At 40.6% G+C, this 25,344-nt stretch overlaps 1 protein-coding gene across 2 annotated transcripts in view; it reads right to left on the bottom strand.

The window, feature by feature from the left end:
• The window catches only part of coro7 (coronin 7), a 120,879-nt gene that overhangs the window by 53,556 nt on the left and 41,979 nt on the right, over positions 1 to 25,344 (bottom strand). The window lies entirely within an intron of this gene.

Below are 25,344 nucleotides of genomic sequence, written 5' to 3'. Positions count from 1 at the left end.
TTACGCTTAGAGGGGGTGGTTTTTGAAGCTTATCGAAAAAAGGCGATGAAAACAGGTTTTGCAAATAAGCGACTACAAGACCGGATACAGTGTTTCCCACAGATTTGAAATCTATTTGGGTGGGTGGACACTGGCGAGCGGGGTTGTTGTTGTTGAAACAGTTTTCATGTGGGGAATATTGGGCACGTCTGGCAAAACACGGCCAATGCGGAGAGAAGCCAACTTCAAAATAAACCTTCCCATACAAAGTAATATGTGGAGCGCAATGCCAAGAAACGTTTTTATTTTGTAGTTTTACCAGGAGCGTTTTGCCAGTTGCGGCGCAACGGATGACTTGACTCGTCCTCCGGAACGTTGCCGTTGCCTGCCATTCTTATTGCTGGCATAAAATATTGCGAGCAAAGTCAACAAAACAACATCGTACAGAAATCATGTTCGATCGCCAATTAAGGGCACTAAAAGAAGAATTAATTAAGCTGACATTGTATTTCATGGTGCCTGTTGCCAGTGTTTCGGCGTCTACAGTACTAGTGGCTGTAGATATCGGACTACTTTTCAAAGGCAGTCTAATCGATGGGATTAATTACACACTTTGATGCTAACAGCCGGACACAGTTGCCGTTCCTAGAGATCAGTTTGATAAACTGAGCTCACTCAATTGTGCAGTTGACGGTCGGCAAAATCACAACTGTGGTTCTGACGTCACTTTGTCTCACAGACCAAAAACTACTCAACTCGAAATTTCATTTCATACAAAGTGCTGTACATGAAGTAAAAATCAGTCATGGAATAAAGACGGGTAAGACAAAAATAACACCAAATAAATTTATAATTATCTTAAGTGGGTAAATGAAGTCAATAAAATAACACAAGTAGGTAAATAAATAAATTAATAACAAAATACAGCAGGCACCATAAAACATTGAAACAATGATGAGTCTCATGCCGAGTCAAACGCCAAAGAGCAAAGATTTTAAGTTTTAAGAGTGGGTAGGAAGGGAGGTCGCTTAATATTTAACTGAAGGTCGTTCCAAAATCCATTGGGAGAGATTTCTCTAAAACTGTCGAGAGAGGAAAATAATGTGATGTTAAGCACAATTTAAATTTAAGTTAAAAAAAAAGAAAGAAAAGGAGTTGATTATCTAGAAATGAAAGTTGATTGATCATTAGTAAGTGAAAATATATTTTTTATGTATTTTTTACTCATAATTGTTTTTTCACCACACAAAAATATATATTTTTTAATCCAAATACCTGATTATTCAATAGAATTTTCCATAGGATATTATAGCTGCAGCACTAGAGGGGACTGCAACCCGCAGTGCTATACTGTATTTATACATAATATAAATGGATAATGAAAGAGACAACCTGACGCTTTGGGAGGACTGGCCATCGGGAATTTCATGAGTTTCCCAGATGCCCAGTCCATCCACGGCGACGAATCGAATAGTAATGGCTTGATGTCGGCAAACAACGAATCAGCACGTTGGACACTGCACCACTGCTCTCCGGAAAAAGTTCAGGCTCAGGATATATATTTTTTTACTTTAAGCCTTGAGTATATCTGGTCACAACACGTTTTTTTTTTGGTGGAAATATATTTAAAATACATTTTCTTGAAAACTTCTTGGGTGGTGGCTAGTGTACTTGGGTGGCCCACCCAAGGTGTGGGAAACACTGGGATATACGTCACACGTTTTGACCGATACTACGTCACACGCACATTTGTAGTGACAATAAATGGCGGATGATAAAGTAAGATATGTTTGGGGAGACGAAGAAACACGATTCTTTTTATAATTAATTAAAGAAAAAAATTTCAATTCCAGATGGCTTTATTAACATCAGCTCTCAATGTAACGACACACTTCACTTCACATGCGGGAGGGAAGCCAACAAGACAAACTACGTCCGTTCAGTCCGTGATGCTAAATGATGCAAATGCTAAATACTAATGCTAAAAAAACAAAACAAAAAAAACACTACTGCAAACTGCACCTTGTAATTGACTGTTGAAAATTTATCAAAAAGATGATGACATTTCTTTCAGCAGGCTGCAGACAGAATGTTAATGCTAAAAACAATGCTACCACACTGTCCGTAGCAGTCGGTATTAGCATAAAATTGTCAGGCTTCTGTTAGAAAACAAACAAACAAAAAGGTCAGGAAAAGCCAACTAGAACAGCTGAACCTGATTTGGTTAATCAGTTAAAGTTTTAAAATTATTTAGCTTAATTTCATTTTGTCATATCACAAAAACTTGACAATTGAACAGGGGCATGCAGACTTCTAATATTTACTAGACATACAATATTGAGTATTTTTGCAGTCTGCAGACTTGGAATGCTAATGCTAAAAACAATGCTACCATGTCCGTTCCAGTCGTTGCTGGTTAAGTCAAACCCTGTATGTGTCTGGAAAACTAGCTTTAAACTATGGAGGACGAAAAATGCCCAAATAATAAATACATTAAGTTTTTATTTTTATTTCTATTTATATATATTTTCTGTATTTGATTATCCATCCATCCATTCATCTTCTGCCACTTATCCGAGGTCGGGTCGCGGGGGCAGCAGCTTTAGCAGGGAAGGCCAGACTTACCTCTCCCAAGCCACTTCACCCAGCTCCTCCATTGGGATCCCAAGGCGTTCCCAGGCCAGCCGAGAGACATAGTCTCTCCAGCGTGTCCTGGGTCGTCCCCGGGGCCTCCCGCCGGTGGGACATGCCCGGAAGGCGTCAAGGAGGCATCCGAACCAGATGCCCGAGATACCTCAACTGGCTCCTTTCAACGCGGAGGAGCAACGGCTCTACTCCGAGTCCCTCCTAGATGACCGAGTTTCTCATCCTATCTCTAAAGGAGAGCCCGGACACCCAGCGGAGGAAACACATTTAGGCTGCTTGTATCCAGGATCTTGTTCTTTCGGTCACGACCCACGGCTCGTGACCATAGGGGAGGGTAGGAACGTAGATCGACCGGTAAAGCGAGAGCTTCACCTTTAGACTCAGCTCCTTCTTCACCTTTAGACTCAGCTCCTTCTTCACCTTTAGACTCAGCTCCTTCTTCACCTTTAGACTCAGCTCCTTCTTCACCACAACGGACCAATACAGAGTATACATCACTGCAGACGCTGCACTGATCCGCCTGTCGATCTCCCGCTCCAACCTACCCTCACTCTTGAACAAGACCCCAAGATACTTGGACTCTTCCATTTGGGGCAGGATCTCATCTCCGACCTAGAGAGGGCACGCCACCCACTGAGGACCATGGTCTCGGATTTGGAGGTGCTGATTCTTCATCCCAACCGCTTCACACACGGCTGCAAACCATTCCAGAATTATTGAATTATATTCATTTTATTTTCACTTTTATTTAATTTTTTCTTTTTTGCTTTTTTCATCCTCTACATTAAATTTTTAGAGACTGTTAAAAAAAAATTGACGAACACGGCAACGTTTAAGTAGTCTGTGGACTGGGACCGCTAAGGCTAAAAATCAAAGCTAGCAACAACATAACACACTTCAATGTGTATGTCTTAAAGTGTTCAAATAAAGAGACTCAAGCCTGCCTTACTCAAGATGATGTAATAAAATCTAGTCACTTTTTTTTTTCCATTTTAAAGAAGTTTATATGCGGAAAACTTTATTGTTATCAACAAATAAATTCTATTATTAACAATTGCCTAATCAATTGTTTGATCCAGCAGGCACCACTATTCAAAACCAACTTGAATCAGACTATTTAGAAGTAATTGAGTACGTGAACAAGATCTTGACGCTCCTATGATCATTTGCGAATGACTCACAGGGTTGTGCTTTTATGAGCGAGTTCTATAAACCAACACTATACACAGGCTGACCACCCATATGTTTTAAGACTGGGATGCTGGTCGGGAATCAAAACAGCATGCACATGCACACACCTACAAACAAACACAAATAAACTGTCCCAAGAAAAGTAACTACCTCAACCCATAAAAAAGGCCCCGCTGAGTCAATTTGCTCATTGTAAGCACACTTCCGAGAAATAAAAACACAATGTACTCCCCCTGTGAGTTAGGTAGCCATAACTTTCCATCCTTCCGTTAGTGTTTAGGAAGAATTTTTGGGAAAACGGTAAGGAGAGTGCAACAGATGGGTCCTAATCGTCAGCACATGTGAACATGGTGGAGCGGCTTCAGGTAAAGAAAACACAGGTGATGTCATGTAACAGCAATGCCTGCAGCTGAAACAATGCATGCATTTCGCTACACAGACATCTGCTAATGTTCAGGTGTGTGTGTGCATTATGCTCTTTAATGCATTTATTCCCTTAAAACAGACTCGCTTTTTGTTCCCCTGGAATGTAGAGGACCATAGACCCTTGGATGTCAGCCAGCTGTGATGTTCACAGAGAGCACTCAATGCTCCGTATGGTTGCTCCAAGCGACACTATCAATTATCAACCTTGTATATATTTTTTCTCCTCTCCCATTATACTGGAATAAATCGATCCCAGCTCTCAACTTGAAACGGACTGAAAATCAATATTCGAAGCTGCACTCAGGCAGCCGAGGACAATGGGACAGTCACACGTCGGTGGACACTCACTTGTGGTCGCCACATTCTTTATTCAAACATCTGCAGCATGTTTCGATCTGCAGTGGATGAACTCAAGTATCACTGTTCTTTTTCAGATCTCGCAGAAATTGCCACATAAGACCATAATAGATGATTTATCTTACTTTAGCAGTGTCTTTTGTGGCGTAAAAAATATCTGGTGGGAAACCGCAAAGTGCCTCACTTTGCGGTTTCCCACCAGATATAATCATTTTACACCAAATGTGAATTAATAACCAAACTTTCGTTTAGAAGAATAACAAGCTGTACAAAATGGGGACTTGAACATGTAGAGGACAAGCAAGAACTCACTGTGACTGTGATTATGAGTTATGCAAGTATATGTGCAGGGGGATAGATCTGTCAACATCAGTGCTTATGAACTGTCATGTTCAGGCTTGTGCTACTAACCCCCCCCCCCCCCCCCCCATTCTATGTTCCTCCATGTCTCGAGTTTATTACATCCCAGACTCCTCTATCAACACATCTGTGAATGTCTGTTACCAGCAGTATTTTCAGTGTATAGTCAATGGTCCCACATAAAGAACGTACTGACACTCCAACCAAAACAGCAAGAAGAAGAAAAAGCAATGTAACTGGAATATTTCTGTAAAACAGAATACGTTGAAAATAATAAATATTTTTGATGTGATTGTAAATTGAGTTTTTCCCTGTTAATTTTGGGAAGTGCCTTGTTAATATTGTTCTTTTAAAAAAAAAATTCTTATTACATGGACTCATTTGTACAAGTGGAACAAAACTGATATTAAATGAACATGCAAAATATGCCTATTGTGGATTTGCTGTTGCGCTAGACATAGCTACAGTATTTATAGCTATTTTTTTTTCAATTTTCAAGAATTGCGAAAAAGAAACTGAATAGAAACGGCAGTAATTCGCAAAAAAGTTTTTACGCTTAGAGGGGGTGGTTTTTGAAGCTTATCGAAAAAAGGCGATGAAAACAGGTTTTGCAAATAAGCGACTACAAGACCGGATACAGTGTTTCCCACAGATTTGAAATCTATTTGGGTGGGTGGACACTGGCGAGCGGGGTTGTTGTTGTTGAAACAGTTTTCATGTGGGGAATATTGGGCACGTCTGGCAAAACACGGCCAATGCGGAGAGAAGCCAACTTCAAAATAAACCTTCCCATACAAAGTAATATGTGGAGCGCAATGCCAAGAAACGTTTTTATTTTGTAGTTTTACCAGGAGCGTTTTGCCAGTTGCGGCGCAACGGATGACTTGACTCGTCCTCCGGAACGTTGCCGTTGCCTGCCATTCTTATTGCTGGCATAAAATATTGCGAGCAAAGTCAACAAAACAACATCGTACAGAAATCATGTTCGATCGCCAATTAAGGGCACTAAAAGAAGAATTAATTAAGCTGACATTGTATTTCATGGTGCCTGTTGCCAGTGTTTCGGCGTCTACAGTACTAGTGGCTGTAGATATCGGACTACTTTTCAAAGGCAGTCTAATCGATGGGATTAATTACACACTTTGATGCTAACAGCCGGACACAGTTGCCGTTCCTAGAGATCAGTTTGATAAACTGAGCTCACTCAATTGTGCAGTTGACGGTCGGCAAAATCACAACTGTGGTTCTGACGTCACTTTGTCTCACAGACCAAAAACTACTCAACTCGAAATTTCATTTCATACAAAGTGCTGTACATGAAGTAAAAATCAGTCATGGAATAAAGACGGGTAAGACAAAAATAACACCAAATAAATTTATAATTATCTTAAGTGGGTAAATGAAGTCAATAAAATAACACAAGTAGGTAAATAAATAAATTAATAACAAAATACAGCAGGCACCATAAAACATTGAAACAATGATGAGTCTCATGCCGAGTCAAACGCCAAAGAGCAAAGATTTTAAGTTTTAAGAGTGGGTAGGAAGGGAGGTCGCTTAATATTTAACTGAAGGTCGTTCCAAAATCCATTGGGAGAGATTTCTCTAAAACTGTCGAGAGAGGAAAATAATGTGATGTTAAGCACAATTTAAATTTAAGTTAAAAAAAAAGAAAGAAAAGGAGTTGATTATCTAGAAATGAAAGTTGATTGATCATTAGTAAGTGAAAATATATTTTTTATGTATTTTTTACTCATAATTGTTTTTTCACCACACAAAAATATATATTTTTTAATCCAAATACCTGATTATTCAATAGAATTTTCCATAGGATATTATAGCTGCAGCACTAGAGGGGACTGCAACCCGCAGTGCTATACTGTATTTATACATAATATAAATGGATAATGAAAGAGACAACCTGACGCTTTGGGAGGACTGGCCATCGGGAATTTCATGAGTTTCCCAGATGCCCAGTCCATCCACGGCGACGAATCGAATAGTAATGGCTTGATGTCGGCAAACAACGAATCAGCACGTTGGACACTGCACCACTGCTCTCCGGAAAAAGTTCAGGCTCAGGATATATATTTTTTTACTTTAAGCCTTGAGTATATCTGGTCACAACACGTTTTTTTTTTGGTGGAAATATATTTAAAATACATTTTCTTGAAAACTTCTTGGGTGGTGGCTAGTGTACTTGGGTGGCCCACCCAAGGTGTGGGAAACACTGGGATATACGTCACACGTTTTGACCGATACTACGTCACACGCACATTTGTAGTGACAATAAATGGCGGATGATAAAGTAAGATATGTTTGGGGAGACGAAGAAACACGATTCTTTTTATAATTAATTAAAGAAAAAAATTTCAATTCCAGATGGCTTTATTAACATCAGCTCTCAATGTAACGACACACTTCACTTCACATGCGGGAGGGAAGCCAACAAGACAAACTACGTCCGTTCAGTCCGTGATGCTAAATGATGCAAATGCTAAATACTAATGCTAAAAAAACAAAACAAAAAAAACACTACTGCAAACTGCACCTTGTAATTGACTGTTGAAAATTTATCAAAAAGATGATGACATTTCTTTCAGCAGGCTGCAGACAGAATGTTAATGCTAAAAACAATGCTACCACACTGTCCGTAGCAGTCGGTATTAGCATAAAATTGTCAGGCTTCTGTTAGAAAACAAACAAACAAAAAGGTCAGGAAAAGCCAACTAGAACAGCTGAACCTGATTTGGTTAATCAGTTAAAGTTTTAAAATTATTTAGCTTAATTTCATTTTGTCATATCACAAAAACTTGACAATTGAACAGGGGCATGCAGACTTCTAATATTTACTAGACATACAATATTGAGTATTTTTGCAGTCTGCAGACTTGGAATGCTAATGCTAAAAACAATGCTACCATGTCCGTTCCAGTCGTTGCTGGTTAAGTCAAACCCTGTATGTGTCTGGAAAACTAGCTTTAAACTATGGAGGACGAAAAATGCCCAAATAATAAATACATTAAGTTTTTATTTTTATTTCTATTTATATATATTTTCTGTATTTGATTATCCATCCATCCATTCATCTTCTGCCACTTATCCGAGGTCGGGTCGCGGGGGCAGCAGCTTTAGCAGGGAAGGCCAGACTTACCTCTCCCAAGCCACTTCACCCAGCTCCTCCATTGGGATCCCAAGGCGTTCCCAGGCCAGCCGAGAGACATAGTCTCTCCAGCGTGTCCTGGGTCGTCCCCGGGGCCTCCCGCCGGTGGGACATGCCCGGAAGGCGTCAAGGAGGCATCCGAACCAGATGCCCGAGATACCTCAACTGGCTCCTTTCAACGCGGAGGAGCAACGGCTCTACTCCGAGTCCCTCCTAGATGACCGAGTTTCTCATCCTATCTCTAAAGGAGAGCCCGGACACCCAGCGGAGGAAACACATTTAGGCTGCTTGTATCCAGGATCTTGTTCTTTCGGTCACGACCCACGGCTCGTGACCATAGGGGAGGGTAGGAACGTAGATCGACCGGTAAAGCGAGAGCTTCACCTTTAGACTCAGCTCCTTCTTCACCTTTAGACTCAGCTCCTTCTTCACCTTTAGACTCAGCTCCTTCTTCACCTTTAGACTCAGCTCCTTCTTCACCACAACGGACCAATACAGAGTATACATCACTGCAGACGCTGCACTGATCCGCCTGTCGATCTCCCGCTCCAACCTACCCTCACTCTTGAACAAGACCCCAAGATACTTGGACTCTTCCATTTGGGGCAGGATCTCATCTCCGACCTAGAGAGGGCACGCCACCCACTGAGGACCATGGTCTCGGATTTGGAGGTGCTGATTCTTCATCCCAACCGCTTCACACACGGCTGCAAACCATTCCAGAATTATTGAATTATATTCATTTTATTTTCACTTTTATTTAATTTTTTCTTTTTTGCTTTTTTCATCCTCTACATTAAATTTTTAGAGACTGTTAAAAAAAAATTGACGAACACGGCAACGTTTAAGTAGTCTGTGGACTGGGACCGCTAAGGCTAAAAATCAAAGCTAGCAACAACATAACACACTTCAATGTGTATGTCTTAAAGTGTTCAAATAAAGAGACTCAAGCCTGCCTTACTCAAGATGATGTAATAAAATCTAGTCACTTTTTTTTTTCCATTTTAAAGAAGTTTATATGCGGAAAACTTTATTGTTATCAACAAATAAATTCTATTATTAACAATTGCCTAATCAATTGTTTGATCCAGCAGGCACCACTATTCAAAACCAACTTGAATCAGACTATTTAGAAGTAATTGAGTACGTGAACAAGATCTTGACGCTCCTATGATCATTTGCGAATGACTCACAGGGTTGTGCTTTTATGAGCGAGTTCTATAAACCAACACTATACACAGGCTGACCACCCATATGTTTTAAGACTGGGATGCTGGTCGGGAATCAAAACAGCATGCACATGCACACACCTACAAACAAACACAAATAAACTGTCCCAAGAAAAGTAACTACCTCAACCCATAAAAAAGGCCCCGCTGAGTCAATTTGCTCATTGTAAGCACACTTCCGAGAAATAAAAACACAATGTACTCCCCCTGTGAGTTAGGTAGCCATAACTTTCCATCCTTCCGTTAGTGTTTAGGAAGAATTTTTGGGAAAACGGTAAGGAGAGTGCAACAGATGGGTCCTAATCGTCAGCACATGTGAACATGGTGGAGCGGCTTCAGGTAAAGAAAACACAGGTGATGTCATGTAACAGCAATGCCTGCAGCTGAAACAATGCATGCATTTCGCTACACAGACATCTGCTAATGTTCAGGTGTGTGTGTGCATTATGCTCTTTAATGCATTTATTCCCTTAAAACAGACTCGCTTTTTGTTCCCCTGGAATGTAGAGGACCATAGACCCTTGGATGTCAGCCAGCTGTGATGTTCACAGAGAGCACTCAATGCTCCGTATGGTTGCTCCAAGCGACACTATCAATTATCAACCTTGTATATATTTTTTCTCCTCTCCCATTATACTGGAATAAATCGATCCCAGCTCTCAACTTGAAACGGACTGAAAATCAATATTCGAAGCTGCACTCAGGCAGCCGAGGACAATGGGACAGTCACACGTCGGTGGACACTCACTTGTGGTCGCCACATTCTTTATTCAAACATCTGCAGCATGTTTCGATCTGCAGTGGATGAACTCAAGTATCACTGTTCTTTTTCAGATCTCGCAGAAATTGCCACATAAGACCATAATAGATGATTTATCTTACTTTAGCAGTGTCTTTTGTGGCGTAAAAAATATCTGGTGGGAAACCGCAAAGTGAGGCGTTAAATTTTGCTAAATTTTATATGAACAGCTAAAAGTGTAAAAAAAAATAAAATAAAAAATAAATAAAATAAAAAAGAAGAAGAAGAAAATCTGGGGGCAAATTAAAGTTCAGTGTCTTGCTCAAGAACACTTTTGACATGGTCACAAGGGCTGAGGATCGAACCCACAACCTCACGATTGGGAGACAACCACTCTTAACACTGACCCATGCTGCCTTGGTTGCTTGTTTTTCTACAGTTTTAAACTTAATTGGACATGCAACATAACAGTGAGCATTCAAAAGGTGGCTTCAGTGTCAATAAATCCTAAACAGAACCGATTCAGGAGTATTTCCAGAGGCCAAGAATTCAAATTAAAATACAGTATATCAATATTTGTTCTTTAGTTTTAAAAGGGCCAATTTGACCCAAGGAGATAGTCTTGCACTGGAGCTGTAACTGCATATGTTTGGAAGATTCTGTTATGGGCCTACGAAACCAAGGTTGATTTTTTTGGGTTACAATTACAAAAGGTATGTTTGGTGCAAACGCAACATTGCTCATCATCTCAAGAACGTCATATTGAACATTTGAACCGGGGTCCTAGTCAAGATGGAAGGAATGATAAACAGTTCCAAATAGCAGTCAGCGTTAGCATAAACTCATCAGGTTTCTGCGAGAAAACAAACAAACAAACAAACAAGTCAGGAGAAGCTAGCAGCTGAGCCTTATTTTGTCAATCAGTTAATCAAAGTTTTCAAATTATTTATTATGATATAATTTTTTCAAATTCCAAAACTCTGGCATTTGAACAGAGACGTGCAGACTTTTTAGATCTACTAGGCATACTTAGTATTTTTGCCTTCTAAAAGGTCCTTAGTCTCCTGAAACTAACCTCGTTAAGTGCCTTCAGGGTCCACAGACTACAGAATGGGATCATCATAGAGTGCAAAAATAAATAAACGACAAACAGGTTCCACAAGAAAAGTTGTGTTTTCCAAAGCCAATGGCAGAATTTGCACATGGCAAACCAGGAAGTGCCGAAGGAGAAGATTCATTATACCATGTGGCTGCATGCTAATAAACACAAAAAGGACTCTGAAAAGTGTAAGAAAAGAAGCGCTGAGTCGGGAGGAAAAGAAAAGCACAGCACCGCTTTGTTTTGAGAAGCTGCTTCTCTGGCTCTGTTTGTTGGCTCTTGCCGAGTTTCCACCGCCTGCTCGCTCGCTCTTCTGCCACACATTCCACCTTCGCTCGCCATTAATCTTTCCCAAGGACTAATAACACACGAGATGCTGTTCCTCTCATGTGCGTATAATAAACAAGGCCCGCCCGCCAGCGTGTGCAGAATCTAACCTGACGTAAAGCAGCGATACATATTTAAAAGCAGAAGGAAGACTTTTACTTTGGCTTGTACATGACAGCATGCACACGTGCTAACACATGCGACTCATTTCACATGCTGTTTAGGACATCATTTCATATGAAAACAGACAGCAGTGTGACTCAAGAGTTGACTTTTTCATGCATACTACTCTTGACATTTGTACTCAGTGAAATGAACTCACTGCAATATGAAAGTCAGGTAAAGCAGTTTCGAACATAAAGAAACTACAATCCCCTTTGTGCAGAGTTGTTGACACAACAAGGCATTTCTGCAAATTTACTGACAGGGTTTTTCCTGTGTACAAAATTCAGAGGCGGCCACCTTCACCTTATTTGCTCGCCACCTCCAGCCTGAGTGACTGATAATGAATGAATGCTTTAACATTATAATAGTCATATTTTTATTCGAACTATGTGTATCGTTCTTATTATTGAAACGTGCTGGGCGATATGGGAATTTTTTTTAATCACGATATAGGCTATGTTATATCACGATAATATACGATATCTTTTTTGTTTTTCTATTAAAAAAATTATACAAAACACTATGACTGTTTATTTTCTTATTTTATTTTTAAGTGACATTAAACAGATCTGTATCAAAAGACAAATGCATCCAGAAGGGCTGCTATATAAAATTATCAAATGTTTACAAAAGAGGCACGGTAAACATTGACATATATATATATATATATATATATATATATATATATATATATATATTTTATTATTATTTTTTTTTTTTACAAATGTATTTATTAATCTAAATAGGGGATAAATTCAGACAGAAATTGTAAAAAAAAAAAAAAAAAAAAAGATGACATAACATTGATTGTGCAGATTTCAAGTCAATATCAAAACTCAGGACATCACATCACTTCCTGTTTAGCTAAGTGTGTAGCATTACTTTTTCTCCCCAGAGACTCATTCAAAGGCCAGCTGTTTTGCTATTAAAAGTTTGACACGCTCCGCTTTAACGCGGTACCAGTGAGAACTTTGTAAAAAGTGTAATCATCACCCATGCACTTAAATTAATGTCAGTTTCACGATAACTTTTGCCGGTTAGCAAAGCGGTTAGCATAGCAAGGCTCCTACGTTTTTTTCTCGTTAATCACGCCTCGTAATCTCGTCGTGAAAACTTCAATACTTGTAACTTAAGAAGACCCGCAAACTGCTTCACACAGCTGTCACTATTTCAATGAGCCGAAAGGAATACCCAGCCTGCTTTGAGGTGGGCTTAAAAAACAAAATGTTATTTAATAATCACGGGTTTGTTATTTTAGTTAAGTTTTTCAAAGTAGTAGCATTCGTTATTTGCATTTACCCACCTTGTATTAATTTTCATTGGTTACAAGTGGTTCAGATAATGGATGGATGGACCGTAAGCTTGTAATGCATGACGGCTATGTATAATTCACTGCCATGTCCACGTGTTCAAGCTGCCACCTGGTGACAGCTGTGTGAAACAAACATGCAGAATGAATGCTTTCGTCTGTCAAACAAGCGTTCTCTGTCACTTTTGTTTTTTTGTTTTTTTGCTGTAAGTGACGAATGACGATAGACACGATAGGAAGAAAATGACACGGTACATTTTTTTTTCTATCGTCTTCACGTCATATCGCCCAGCACTACATGGAATTATTATATGTTTGTGCTATGATAATATCAGTGAGTGGTCTCCTGGCTGGTGCGGCAAAAGACTAAACATGGCGAGGCGGACCTTTCAGTTTTTTACTGCTTAAAACTGCGACAGTCTTCCAGAGTACGTGAGATGGGCCTCAACTATGACAAATCCAGAAGGAAAACATTTGTATTTATCTGTGCATATGACATTTGTGTTTTATCTACATGTTCGTTTTCATGTTTTAGGGAATGCTTTTATTTGCCTTCTTTCAATTTGATGTAGCTATATATCACTTTGAATTTGCACTGTGTACAAATTGTGCTCTACAATAAACTTGTCTTGTGTCTTGCCTTAGGTCTGGCACACACAAGGATTTTTCAAGGATCTCATTGCAGCACACCACATACATTAAGATTCTGTTCCACCACTAGTCTAGAATCCAGTCCTCTAAGACAGATACTGTACCTCGTGTGATCTAACAAAAACAAAGAAAAAAACATAGCAACAGGCTGGGGATCACATGAAGCAATACGAAATAGTACATGAAAGGAGGGAATGATAGTGGTCTACGGACAAATCCTGATCTAAAAAAAAAAAAAAGAGTGTAAAAAAAATCTTGAAGACAGCGTGAAAGAGGACTTTATAGTCAATTGAGCAAGTTAAGAGTTGAGTTTTTAAATGATGCTAATAGTTGGTGTTATCCTAATAACTTTGAGTTTTGGGTAGGACATGTTTATGGTTTAAGCTCGCTTTCCTGGTCCTCAATCAGGTGGCCTTTTGATTGGCTACATTGCATTTCACGTCACAATTCATGGAGTCCTGCATCGGTGGTTGACGGCTTTCCCCACACATGAAGATCTTTGGCCATAAATATCGTCGGTCCTGTTTTCGGACGCTATTATCCAGACAATTGCACTCATCTCGAACCACAAGGTAATCATAAAGGATCATTTTTTGAAGCTGTCTGTGGTTGGGAACGAGCCAAACGGGACCAAAATCAAGCCCAATTACGGTATCTTTATGCGTGTAGAGGTTGTAATGAATATAATGCTTACAGTTTATGGTCTCCTCCTGCTCTTTTCTTTTTTTACTAATATAGCCAGCCTCATAATTTTCACCGTTTTTACACATACTCAATGCATGAACCATTGGTGCCAGCTTGTGTCCTGATATGCAATTTGTAACCTTTATCGTGTGAAGCCTCGGGCATTATTTAATGAATGAATTCATTTGAGTCAAATCCGATGCGTTCCTGGCACACGGTGCAACTTAATTTCTTTTTTTAACAGCCAACTACTTTGGCTGGATGTGTCAGCTGCCAATCATGTTGCACAAGCTGTTGAAAGTTTTTGTTTTTTTTCAGCACAGGCTGTCAGACAGAATCCTTCCTGCAGCATTAAAAAGAGGAACTGGGGCCCATCGCAAACAGAGAAGACATTGTGTGTTAAAAAGCAACATAAAAAAAGGAGGCTGCAACATGCCAAGTGGGAATCACAGCCATTTTGACAAGACTTTGCTTGTGTTCACTTTAGAACCCTCCAACATATACCGGGCCCCAGCATGAGTCAGAGCTATGGTTTCTTAATCGTAGGTAAAACAGGGTGATAGTTAGGGTTAAGTTAGGATTTGAAGGCTTTCCCAGATTTAAAAACACACCAAATTTCACAGTCATGTTCATGAAGCTATAGAGATAGAAGCGATATCTCGGGACCCTTCAAAAGACCACTGATTCAAGAGACTCCGTAGTCCAATCATTACCAAATTTGAACCATAGTTGGGTAGTTTTTCGTCATACTGTGTAGACTTTGGTTGACAGGAAACTCTGAGAACTCCGCTCCATAAAGTGCGAGCTCAGCCAACCGCCTTGTTTGTGTCACAGTCTAAACCTGACTCGGGATGTTCCAATTTCCTTCAGTTCAAAACCTACACATTTTCAAGTCTTTCTGTCCGTGACCGTTGCATTTAACTTCTGATATGGCACTAGTAAATAAATTGAGTTTGGTTTATAGATCTCATTCAGAAAACATTGCTTGTTTTCTAAAGAAAATATTTTTTGGACAGTTAGGATTTGTGATTCAGGTGACTACTCCCTGTTTTTTTTGTTTTTTTTACCCCCCAGAAACTTAGTGGAAGGAGGGACCAACACATTTTCTTTCTTTTCAATGAAATGTAATCAAGCCTGATGCCAAGAAGATTGTAGGTTGTGACATTCTTTACAAGCATAATGATGGAGAATGATGACCAACCAGTAAAGGCATTTTATTTATGAGGATGTGGAGCAAGGCATTTAAGTGGAATAAAGAGGGGGGGGGGGGTGAATAGAGAGATTACTATAGATATAGATTTAACTTAAATATAAACAATGCACAGCAGGCTACGTCTTAACATTGTCTTATAGATGACCAAGCAAATAGTTTGTCTTTAGTATGCACCGCGGGCAAATAGAGAAGTTTGAGGCCCCTGGGTCAGACACTAGAATACCCCTGATGTAGGTAGAAGGATTTCAAGAGGACAGAACAGGAGTGCATGTTGCTAAAAGCCATCCTTTCACAATGTGTCAAGTTCAGACCAGTCTTCCGGAAGATAAGTCAGATAAAAATAATCCCTCATTAGCCTTCAAGACGGCTCACTTGGACAGAGTACCGTGAGTTGAGGGTTTGCCAGCCCAAAGCAAGCTTTTTAACCTTACGTGGCCTTAAAAAAAAAAAAGAAGAAGAAGAAAAGGAAAACAACAGGGATGAAGTGAAGAATCAAGCTGAACAGCTGTTTTGAGCGCCAGAAGTGAGAAGAAACGCCAGAGGCCAAGTCTAAAAACTTCAGTGGTGAACTCCAGTGATGGTGGCCAAACAGTTTCAGATGTCAACTCAGGCACCATACTGATCGGGATGTGACTAGATGAATTCATTGCATCCAATTTATAGCTAGTTTATTTCCTCAATTGCAGATGAGTGGAGGCCTTTATATGTACCTAGGCATTTTCATAATAAACAAAAAGTTGGCAATTTTTTCACAAATAAAACGATCAACTATCTTACCATATGCCAAATGAAACAAAATGAATACGATAAATACGGGGAAGTAGCAAGCACAGAGGCCAACTTGATCTGCAGTACATACTCAAAAAAGAAAGAAAGAAAGAAAGAAAGAAAGAAAGAAAGAAAGAAAGAAAGAAAGAAAGAAAGAAAGGTCATTCACTGTTACAAATGTTGCCTTCACATATGGGATGTGAGAGCTTCAGGGAGGTTGTTAGCAATAAAGCCTCCACATCTCAATTCGAGTCGAGAGACTGTTTTATGTGCTGCAGCGCTGCTGTTTTGGTTAGCGGTGGAGTTAAATGGACTCAGCAGTTCACATTTTTTCTGTCTATGTTTGAACTTAATCAGTTACTACAAGGGTTGCAAAATCCAGGGAATTTTCAAAATTGGAAACTCATGTGAATTTATGAGAACAAAGCAGAACTTATCAAATTGAAGTTTGCCTCTCATATGCAACCTGGAACGTTTTATCTCTATTTTTTTGATAGATCTCCCAATCTGAGGGAGGCAATCCTACATGGATGTCATAACCAGCCATTTTCTCCAGGTATACCAGGGCCAATACATTCGGCACACCTCACATTTAATCATACATTAATACAGGAAACTACTTGTGGAAAATAAGGAAATTCATTATGTGGAATATTATTCAAAACATTGCAGCTTAGTGCATGTGTGGGGTTTGGAGACTGGTCTGGACTAGTCTGGGACCATGCATTTTCATCGCCACTTGGTAGACAACACTATTCCCATGCATGCAAGTGGCAACCAATCTGCATGTGTATAAAAAAAACGCACAAAAAAAACCATGAGGCTCCAAAGATGATAAACAAAAGATAAAAAGACAGTTTTCATCCACATCAGTCCAACTAATTACCTTTCCCCTTAAACATGTCCATCCAGCCTAAACACAAATGATCACTGGCAGAACATAATGACAGGCTTAAAAATCCCCCCGCTAAAGTGACCCTTGAACCCTGGCCTATGAACCCTAAGCTTCCAGGAATGGGCCCATCGACTTCCGGCCAACAGACACCTGTTCGGGCCGACTGCTGAAAACACAAAGTAATAGGGTGATGTGGGTTCCACATGAGGTTATTGGAGCTTAGCGCGCGCACGCACGCCCACACACACACGCACACACACACACACACACGCCCCCCCCCCCCCCCCCCCACACACACACACACTGCTAATCCTGTCAGTAGGAAGGGTCTGGACAGTCACAAGTGTCTGGTAGCTGATTAGTCGTGAGCTAGTGAACGAGTAGCAGACCAGGATATGGCTAATTTTAATTTTTTTTACAGGCTGGTCTGTACTCATTAGACTGCTTGTTTATGTATCCTGATTGGTCAAGGCTAAATAGGCATGTAGGCGCAAAGAGGTCCTTTTATGTACCTGAAAACTCAAAACAAAATACACATTACATTGCAAGTCCATTATATGGTGGGTTTTTTTTTTTTTTTACATTTTGTCATAATGATAAATTTAGTGTTCCAACTGCTAATCTTATCTTGTTGTTTCCGACTTTTATCCAATGGCAGAACTGTCTTTCAGACCAAACTGCTCTTATTCATTTTGTATTGAAGATAAGCAAAGACTTAGAGGAGACCCCTTGCTTAATGAATGAAATTTGTAGCGCAGGGGATTGATGCTACATTGAGTCTTGATTAATGCATGCAGGCCACAATGCACCAAGAGAAGCGATGATTGTAATTACTTTGATTTATTGAACAAAGTTTCAACAACCTTGGATAAACTTCGATTGATGCATGAGCCATTAACCTACGAAATGATGGCTGATTTCAACACAAAATGTCAATGCTTCATGAATGACATTGAGAGCTTTGTGGAAACATGTCATTTGACCTTGCTGCACATCATCACAAAATCAGAGGAATATAAAGGACATTTTAGCTTTGTGAGTATCTGTATCAGCTTACGGCGGTATCACCATATGATGTCTTGAAGTTACGAACAGTGTGCTCTACAACTAATATAAAATAAACTCATCTGCAGTGGCGTAAAAACCTGTGATTGGTTGTTTTATATTTATGGCCTAGAAGTGTTTTAATACAAATATGTACTGCAATTATGACTGCTGCATTACCATGGGTTAGCGATACGCACTAATACATCTTCCTTTGGCACAAAAAGACACATTCAGTTACAGCTGTAGTTACGTGTTGTTCCATTCGATTTTTGGCCTAGAAGTATTTTTAAGAAGCTTATCTTAGATTTGTAAACGTGTATGTGTCGTGTTGTGATTTTAAGAACAATTTCAGGTTAGTTTGCCTATACAGGAATGAAACTAAGTCATAAACCTAGAACCCCCTGAATTCAGTTTGATCACTTTTTGTTGTTAAAGTAGTAATGTCAAGCACAACCACAATTCAAAACCATGAAACTGCAACATAATCCAATCATTTATACAGCTAGAGTGCCTCGCTGCCTCATGTACACTCACAAGGAACCAGAATTGACTTCTGTCTGGTGTGCAGCGATGAGTGCCAAAAGTCACTCGCAGCGCCACAGCAGTCGCAACTTGGCGAGCGTCAGAGTGCTTTGTTCGAGGGTAGCAGCGTGCCAGACCGTCTGATGCTTCCCTTCGCCTCAGCGCAGTGCGAAAGCCACCACCACGTTAAACAAACATAAACAGGGGTGACCACTGGGCAAGCCGACGCCGCGTGCCTGGTGGGTGCCTGCCAGCCTGGGCTGTGGCCTGGAAATGGGTGCACCACGCAGCTGAAAGCACTAGTGGCAAAGTGGATGAGTTCAGTGGAAAGTTTGCATCAGTGTGCGCAGAACCCATTGCTGCTACGAGAAGGTAGTAATTCAGCAGACCCCCATACTAATGTAGCCATTACTTCCCAAGCGACCGCAAGCTAAATGTATCCTCCGTGCATAGCAGAAAATAGCACAACTGTGTGCAGCGAGAGGGGAAAGAAGATGATAGAAAAATACACACTGTTCGTGGAAGCCCAAGACGGAGTAGGGTGATGGATGGATAACATAAAACTGGAGTCACCAAAGAAGGAAACAACTTAATAGAGAACAGAGAATAAATCTTACAAAAAAAGGAGGTGCTATAGATGGATGAAGCATTTCTGAACAGAAGTAAAACGGACAGAAGAGTTGGTGGGGGCGGAGTGGGGGTCTCTCAAGTTCTACCGCTGCATATTTTCCATCTTAAGAGATATAATTTACCGAAACTAAGTGAAGGTCAGAAGCAGGGAACACTGTGCCAACTCCATCTCAGCAGCCAGGACGCATTCTCTCTTCCCTAATTTCCTTTCGTTCTGTCTTTCTTTCTTTCTGGCCGTCAGCAGCTTGTAACCTTTCGTCTCGCTATCTCATCCGTCAATCTATAAGGGACTTCACCGGTTTTCACATCAGGAGGCATTTACGTCTGCACTACCAGGGCCACGTGTTGCTTAACAGTCATGGTTTTTGCAGAGTGGGGTTGGAAGGCTGCTGCAGGCTCAACACCTCATATTTATGGGTGAAAATTCAAGGAAAAAAGACGGGAAGACAACAGAAAATGAGTATAGCAGCAAAGGGGTATCAGGTTAGAGCAATATAGCATTTAGAGGACGCCAGAAGTAGGGGTACAGTAGGTGTCTCTTTCCGTCTCTTGAGGTAAGACCTACACTAAAGTACCCTAAAGGACACATGATCAGACTGCAAGTTTGATTTGTCCATAGGGTTAAGGACTCCCAAGAATGGTACAAAAGCAGTAGCTTTGATAGTTCTTTTTCTAAACCAGCTATCCAATCATTCACCTTTAAACCCAAACTCTATGCAACTTTACAGATAATCGAACCAAGTGTGTCTTCAGCTGATGGCGGAAATACAATGTAGAATCATAATCAATGACATGCACCAACGTTACACTTTGGGAGCGGACTTCCTTTCAGTGGTAGTCTGATCCTGCTAAAGTAGAACTACTGAATGTTACAGAAAGTCTTGAAAATCATTATTTTTGATGGATGGTAGGTGTAATGAAGTAGTTGCAGCTATGTGACGGTCTCTCAGGAAGTAGAGTAGCTATGCCATTTCTTAGTAAACTGGGTGAGATCAGTTCTTGCTTTGAAATCTGCTTGTCAGCGAGCAGAGATGGGGTAAAGGCAACGATGGCCAGGATGTGTGAAGACAATACAGGCCAGCACACACGTGGACGTATGTGTAAATCACTTCTTGCTACTTGTCCAGCAAGCTCGTGTTGTTCCAGTCCAGTGCTCCTGAAAAGCCAAATCCCCTCAGGACATAACCTAGGAAAGTGTGTATGAAAGGCCCAGCAGTTCTCTAGCATTGTCCTCTTCAGTCTCTTGGGGAACAAGTGGACGCTTAAATATTTTCTTGCGTCAAGGGCCTCCTGCCTTGCCAGTGCTGGTCTTGCGTTCAAATGTTTATGTAAGGATCTTTGTGGAAAAGTTGGTCTTTCACCCTCTCTTTGAGCACTGACCTTTACAAACGGTATTCAGTTGAATCCAGCACAAAGCAAAAACAGCAAGACGCCACATTGTACCACAAAGGTACAATAGCGGAACAAAGCCCAGTTTCACGGGTTTCCAAAAAGTCTATTAACAACACAAGTAAAATATAGAATTCATATTCTTAGTCTACCCAGATAACCATCACCAAGTCATGCCCGAATGTATCTTAAAAGACATACATTTGTCACCACAACTGTCCAAAGATGATAAATATTGTTTGGACAGTGATCTATAACGCAAGATTGTCTTTACATGTGAGTATAAAATAAATTAAATACATGGGACTGACCATTCTTAATTGCCTGTAGCAATGCAGGCCCTCCGCCTCACGCTTGGGCTGCAATATAAGACACACCTGTGCCTCAAATGCCCCCCAATGCACTCCATGCACACCAGATGATGAAACAAAGCCCCTATGTAAGGAGGTCAATGGCATTGCAAAGCGCGTTGTCTCCACACGTCTCAAGGCAGCGGGAGGCTCGTGCAATAGGCTTAAAGGAAGAGTGGGGTTTCAAACATGAGGATTCACAATAATTATTACGTTATCCTAATAGCATAGTTGTCATAAGTCATAATTCTATTTTTTTCAGAAAACCACAATATAAATAAGAAGTATGGCGGTGGCCTAAAAGTAAAAGACAAAAGATTGTATTTCAGCATGAGGGAAAAACAAGTTGACCAATTTAGGTAATAATAGTCTACAATCTGGAATTAAAATAAACAGGTGATAGATTTTGAAATTTGGACTGGTGGTTAGCATATCTGCCTCACAGTTCTGACATTCGGTGTTTGAATCAGCTTCAATCTTCCTGTATGGAGTTCCTATATGGGCTTGCTGTATCAACTTCCTGTACGGAGTTTGTTACTTGCGTGGGTTATCTCCAGATACTCTGGCTTTACATTCAAAATATATGCATGCTAGGTTCATTAAAGACTAACTTGTCCATGGGTGTGAATTAGAATGTAATTGTCAATATGTGCCATGCAATTCACTGGCAAAAAATTCAGTGCGTAGCTCACCTTTCACCCCAAATTAGCTGGGATAGGCCACCCAACATCCTAATGAAGATGGATGGATAGATTTTAGGTACTTATATTAACTCTATTTTTAAAATGTGAAGGAACCATGAAGAAACAAGATAAAAAATTCAAACCCTCGCTACTGTGGACCTCAACCTATATTACCAACACTGCTTTCCTCATACCCAAGTTAAAGAAGTTTAGGACAAACCACAGAAAGGGAACAATAGAGGGCTTACACCTCCACAAATCAGGAGTCCGTCTCTCCAACCAGTTGGCCCCTGGGCCCCCCCACCATTGCACAAAATGTCCACACAATTGCCGGCTGACTAATTGACCTCACTGAAATAACGTTAGGTGGCTTCATACAGAGTTGATGTTCAAGCAGAAAAGTCTACAGAGCACTCTCAGCTGGAGTCCCAACCCCAAGGGTCCTCAACCTTTTCTTCTTTTCTTCCACTCATAGCTTGCTTTTGCACAATAGGCAAATTATTTCCTGGCCACCACAACATGCCCAACTCTTTCACTTTCTACATTTCCATGAACAATTTTAATCACGAGTGCACTTGCGTTGGACACAGAGCCCCAAGAAGGAGCACAAAGAGGCCCATGCAGGTGCAGGGAAGCTTTTGTTGTCATAACATTTCCTGACAGATGAGAGAAATTTGACAGGCAGCAATCTGGCTCAATGCTTTATCTTGCTTGCATTTTAACAGTCTGCTGCAAACACAAGGGCCGAGGGCAGTGAGCATGGACCAGGAAAAAGTCATCTGTGATAACTAGTGTGTAAGCGACCAGAGAATGCAATCAAATTTAAAAAATGCAGTAGCAAAAACACAAACAAATAGAAGTAAACTGGAGGTTACATCAGATCAGCCCCATTGCCACTTAATAAAGCGTGGCATATTTTTCCCTGCCTGGCTGGCACTGACTTGTTTCCCAAACGTGGGAGGACAAACGGCAGCCACATGGCAAGTGACATCAACTAGCCAGGGACACATGTATCCCCCCCTGCCACAATCCAATCATGCAAATTCATTCCTGATGATTCCTTTTTAGCCAGCAGGGTGAGGGACTCAGATGACTCTTTTTTTTGGTCTCCAAGAGGATATGAGTGGAAATGTTGCAAACTCAATAGAAGAGTGACATTTGAGATGGATTCATGTTTGTGCAGTACAAATTTGGGGCATTAAATCATGGGCTTGGGTAAACTATTATATGTCGTGGTTCAGCAATCAGGAAAATAGCATATTACAGTACTTATAGACCCAAAATATTGGTTTTAGCTCAAACCACAGCTATATACTGTAGTTTCACTGCTAATGAGCAGCTTTGCTGTTCTTCTATGCGATATAATAGTCTACCATTGATGCACGAGAGAGCAAAATATGTCACTGTCAGGTTAACAAAGCAGTGAATCAAATGTGACTGCACTGTATATTTCTGCAGATTGGGTACAATGAGAACCCTTGGGACTGGTGTTCAGCAAATACAATTTTTATAAAAAACTTTATGTCATTAGTTCATAAATTTTGCATCTCTACTGAACAGTGCCCACTCAACACTGGTTGGTTCCACTTGCTTCATGAACAGTGCTGCCCAAAGTGAAAACTTTGTTAGAAGAGTTAATAGTCGGTTCAAGCAAAGTAAAACTAATCGAATCAAGACTTCCACGCAAAATATTTGAGATGGGTAAGAACTATTAATATGAATTTTCCCTCTCACTGAAGTCTGTGTGTCTGTTTTTCAGAGTTCGGGATAACTTTGGGACGTTCCTATCCTTTGTCAAGCTCTGAGGTGTGCAGTGACAATCTGGTCAGAGGCAGCAGCGGAGGCTGCGGGGGCTGCGGGGGCTGTGTGGTGGGCGGAAACCATCTACTAATGGGAAACACACTTCTCTTCACCGCTGAAATCATTTTTTCCCTCCCTCTTCCACAGTAAAGAGTATCATCATGATTTTTAAAAAAGCCTTTTAGTTGCTCAATTTTGTGACGGGGCAACGGTGTAACTTCTAAAAACGTGTACGACTGTCAAACCAGAGTATAAGAATTAAATCACACAGATAAGATTGGAAACCCCGGAGTGACAAGATAATTACGAGCAAATGGGACCCGGAATATTTACAATCACCCAAACTGCCTGTCGTCTGGCAACTCTCTCTGGACCTGTCAACGTGGCTCCAATGCAATCCTCGCACTGATACTTAATCGCAGGGCGTCCACTCAACTCCTCGCATTGCATCCATATGTTTGCGATGAATGCCCTATGCTGTTTCCACTTAAGGCCCACAACCCCTGCCAGCCTTCCTCACGTCTTCATCAGAAAGATCAGCTACTGGAGCTTTACCCTCAAGGGAAAGGCGAAACGTGCCAAAATGGAATTGGGATGGCTCAAAACACTGTGAAGGCTTCTGTCCATGGAACAGATCCCAGATGCTATAAAGCTAGCACATTTGATATGATAAATCGCAAAACAAAATAGATTTTCCATATGTTGACCAAAGCAATATCTGCAGCTGCTGCTTTTTTTTTTTTTTTTGTACAAGACGGAAAGTTGGGCCGGGTCGGACAGTCTCCAAAACTTTGCGAATCTACCTTAAAACCGCATTATGACGTCTTCAACTACCACATCCTTTGACGGATCATCATCCGCCAGTTTGCTCTGCTTTAACTTAAAAATCCAAACCACAAAAGACATTCAAGTGAAGGTGAATGGAAGAAAAGATGGAGGAGGCAGGAAGGAACGACGGACGAAGAAAAAGAGTCCCCCCCCCCCCCATTTTTTCTTTCTGTGGCAAGTTCACACAAAAAGGTCTTTCTAATCCTTGGAGTGCTGAGCGCATACCTGTGGGATGAAACCAAAACCCTCTGTGAATTATATTAAATATCCCGTGCCAAACACTGCATACTTCCATCTGAGTGTGCGTGTTTTTTTTTTTTAAGTCCATTAGGTTTTGTACTTAAAGGACATTTCAAATAGAATTCCAGATACCGGGAAGTCAGCAAAACTTTAAGTCAACTAGTGCGGAAAGACAACAGATTCATGAGTGGGAGAAAGACGACTCTTGATGTTTTGCATTTGTGCCATTCTGAGAGTGATGGTTCAACATTTGATCAATTCCGGTCCTCGAGGTCCAGAGTCCTGAAGGTTTTACATGTTTACGTCTACCGACACACTTGATACTAAAAATCAGGATCGTTATCAGGCATGCTGATTAGCTGATTATATAAATCAGGTGTGCTAGTGGGCAGAAACATCTAAAACCTGCACAACTCCAGACCTCGAACCGGAATTGGTGAACCCTGTTCTAAGACATTTAATGTGCTTACATTAGCTTCTACAAAAAGCCCTCCAAGGTTCATAGATGGTGTTTATAACAAGGAACCTAAAATTAAAGCAAAATACATTGCATGTGCTAACACTAGTTAGCATGGTACTCTGATTAATATTGCATTTGTAGGATAAGAATTCAACAAAATAATTAATCAACGTGTGACAGTGCCACTGTTTGTC

The sequence above is a fragment of the Leptonotus elevatus genome, chromosome 1 (assembly GCF_054856555.1).
Source record: "Leptonotus elevatus isolate MCC_2025b chromosome 1, RoL_Lele_1.0, whole genome shotgun sequence".
NCBI classification, from domain to species: domain Eukaryota; kingdom Metazoa; phylum Chordata; class Actinopteri; order Syngnathiformes; family Syngnathidae; genus Leptonotus; species Leptonotus elevatus.
The sequence above is the reverse complement of the archived record's forward strand: the minus strand, read 5'-3'. Positions and strand labels throughout refer to the sequence as shown.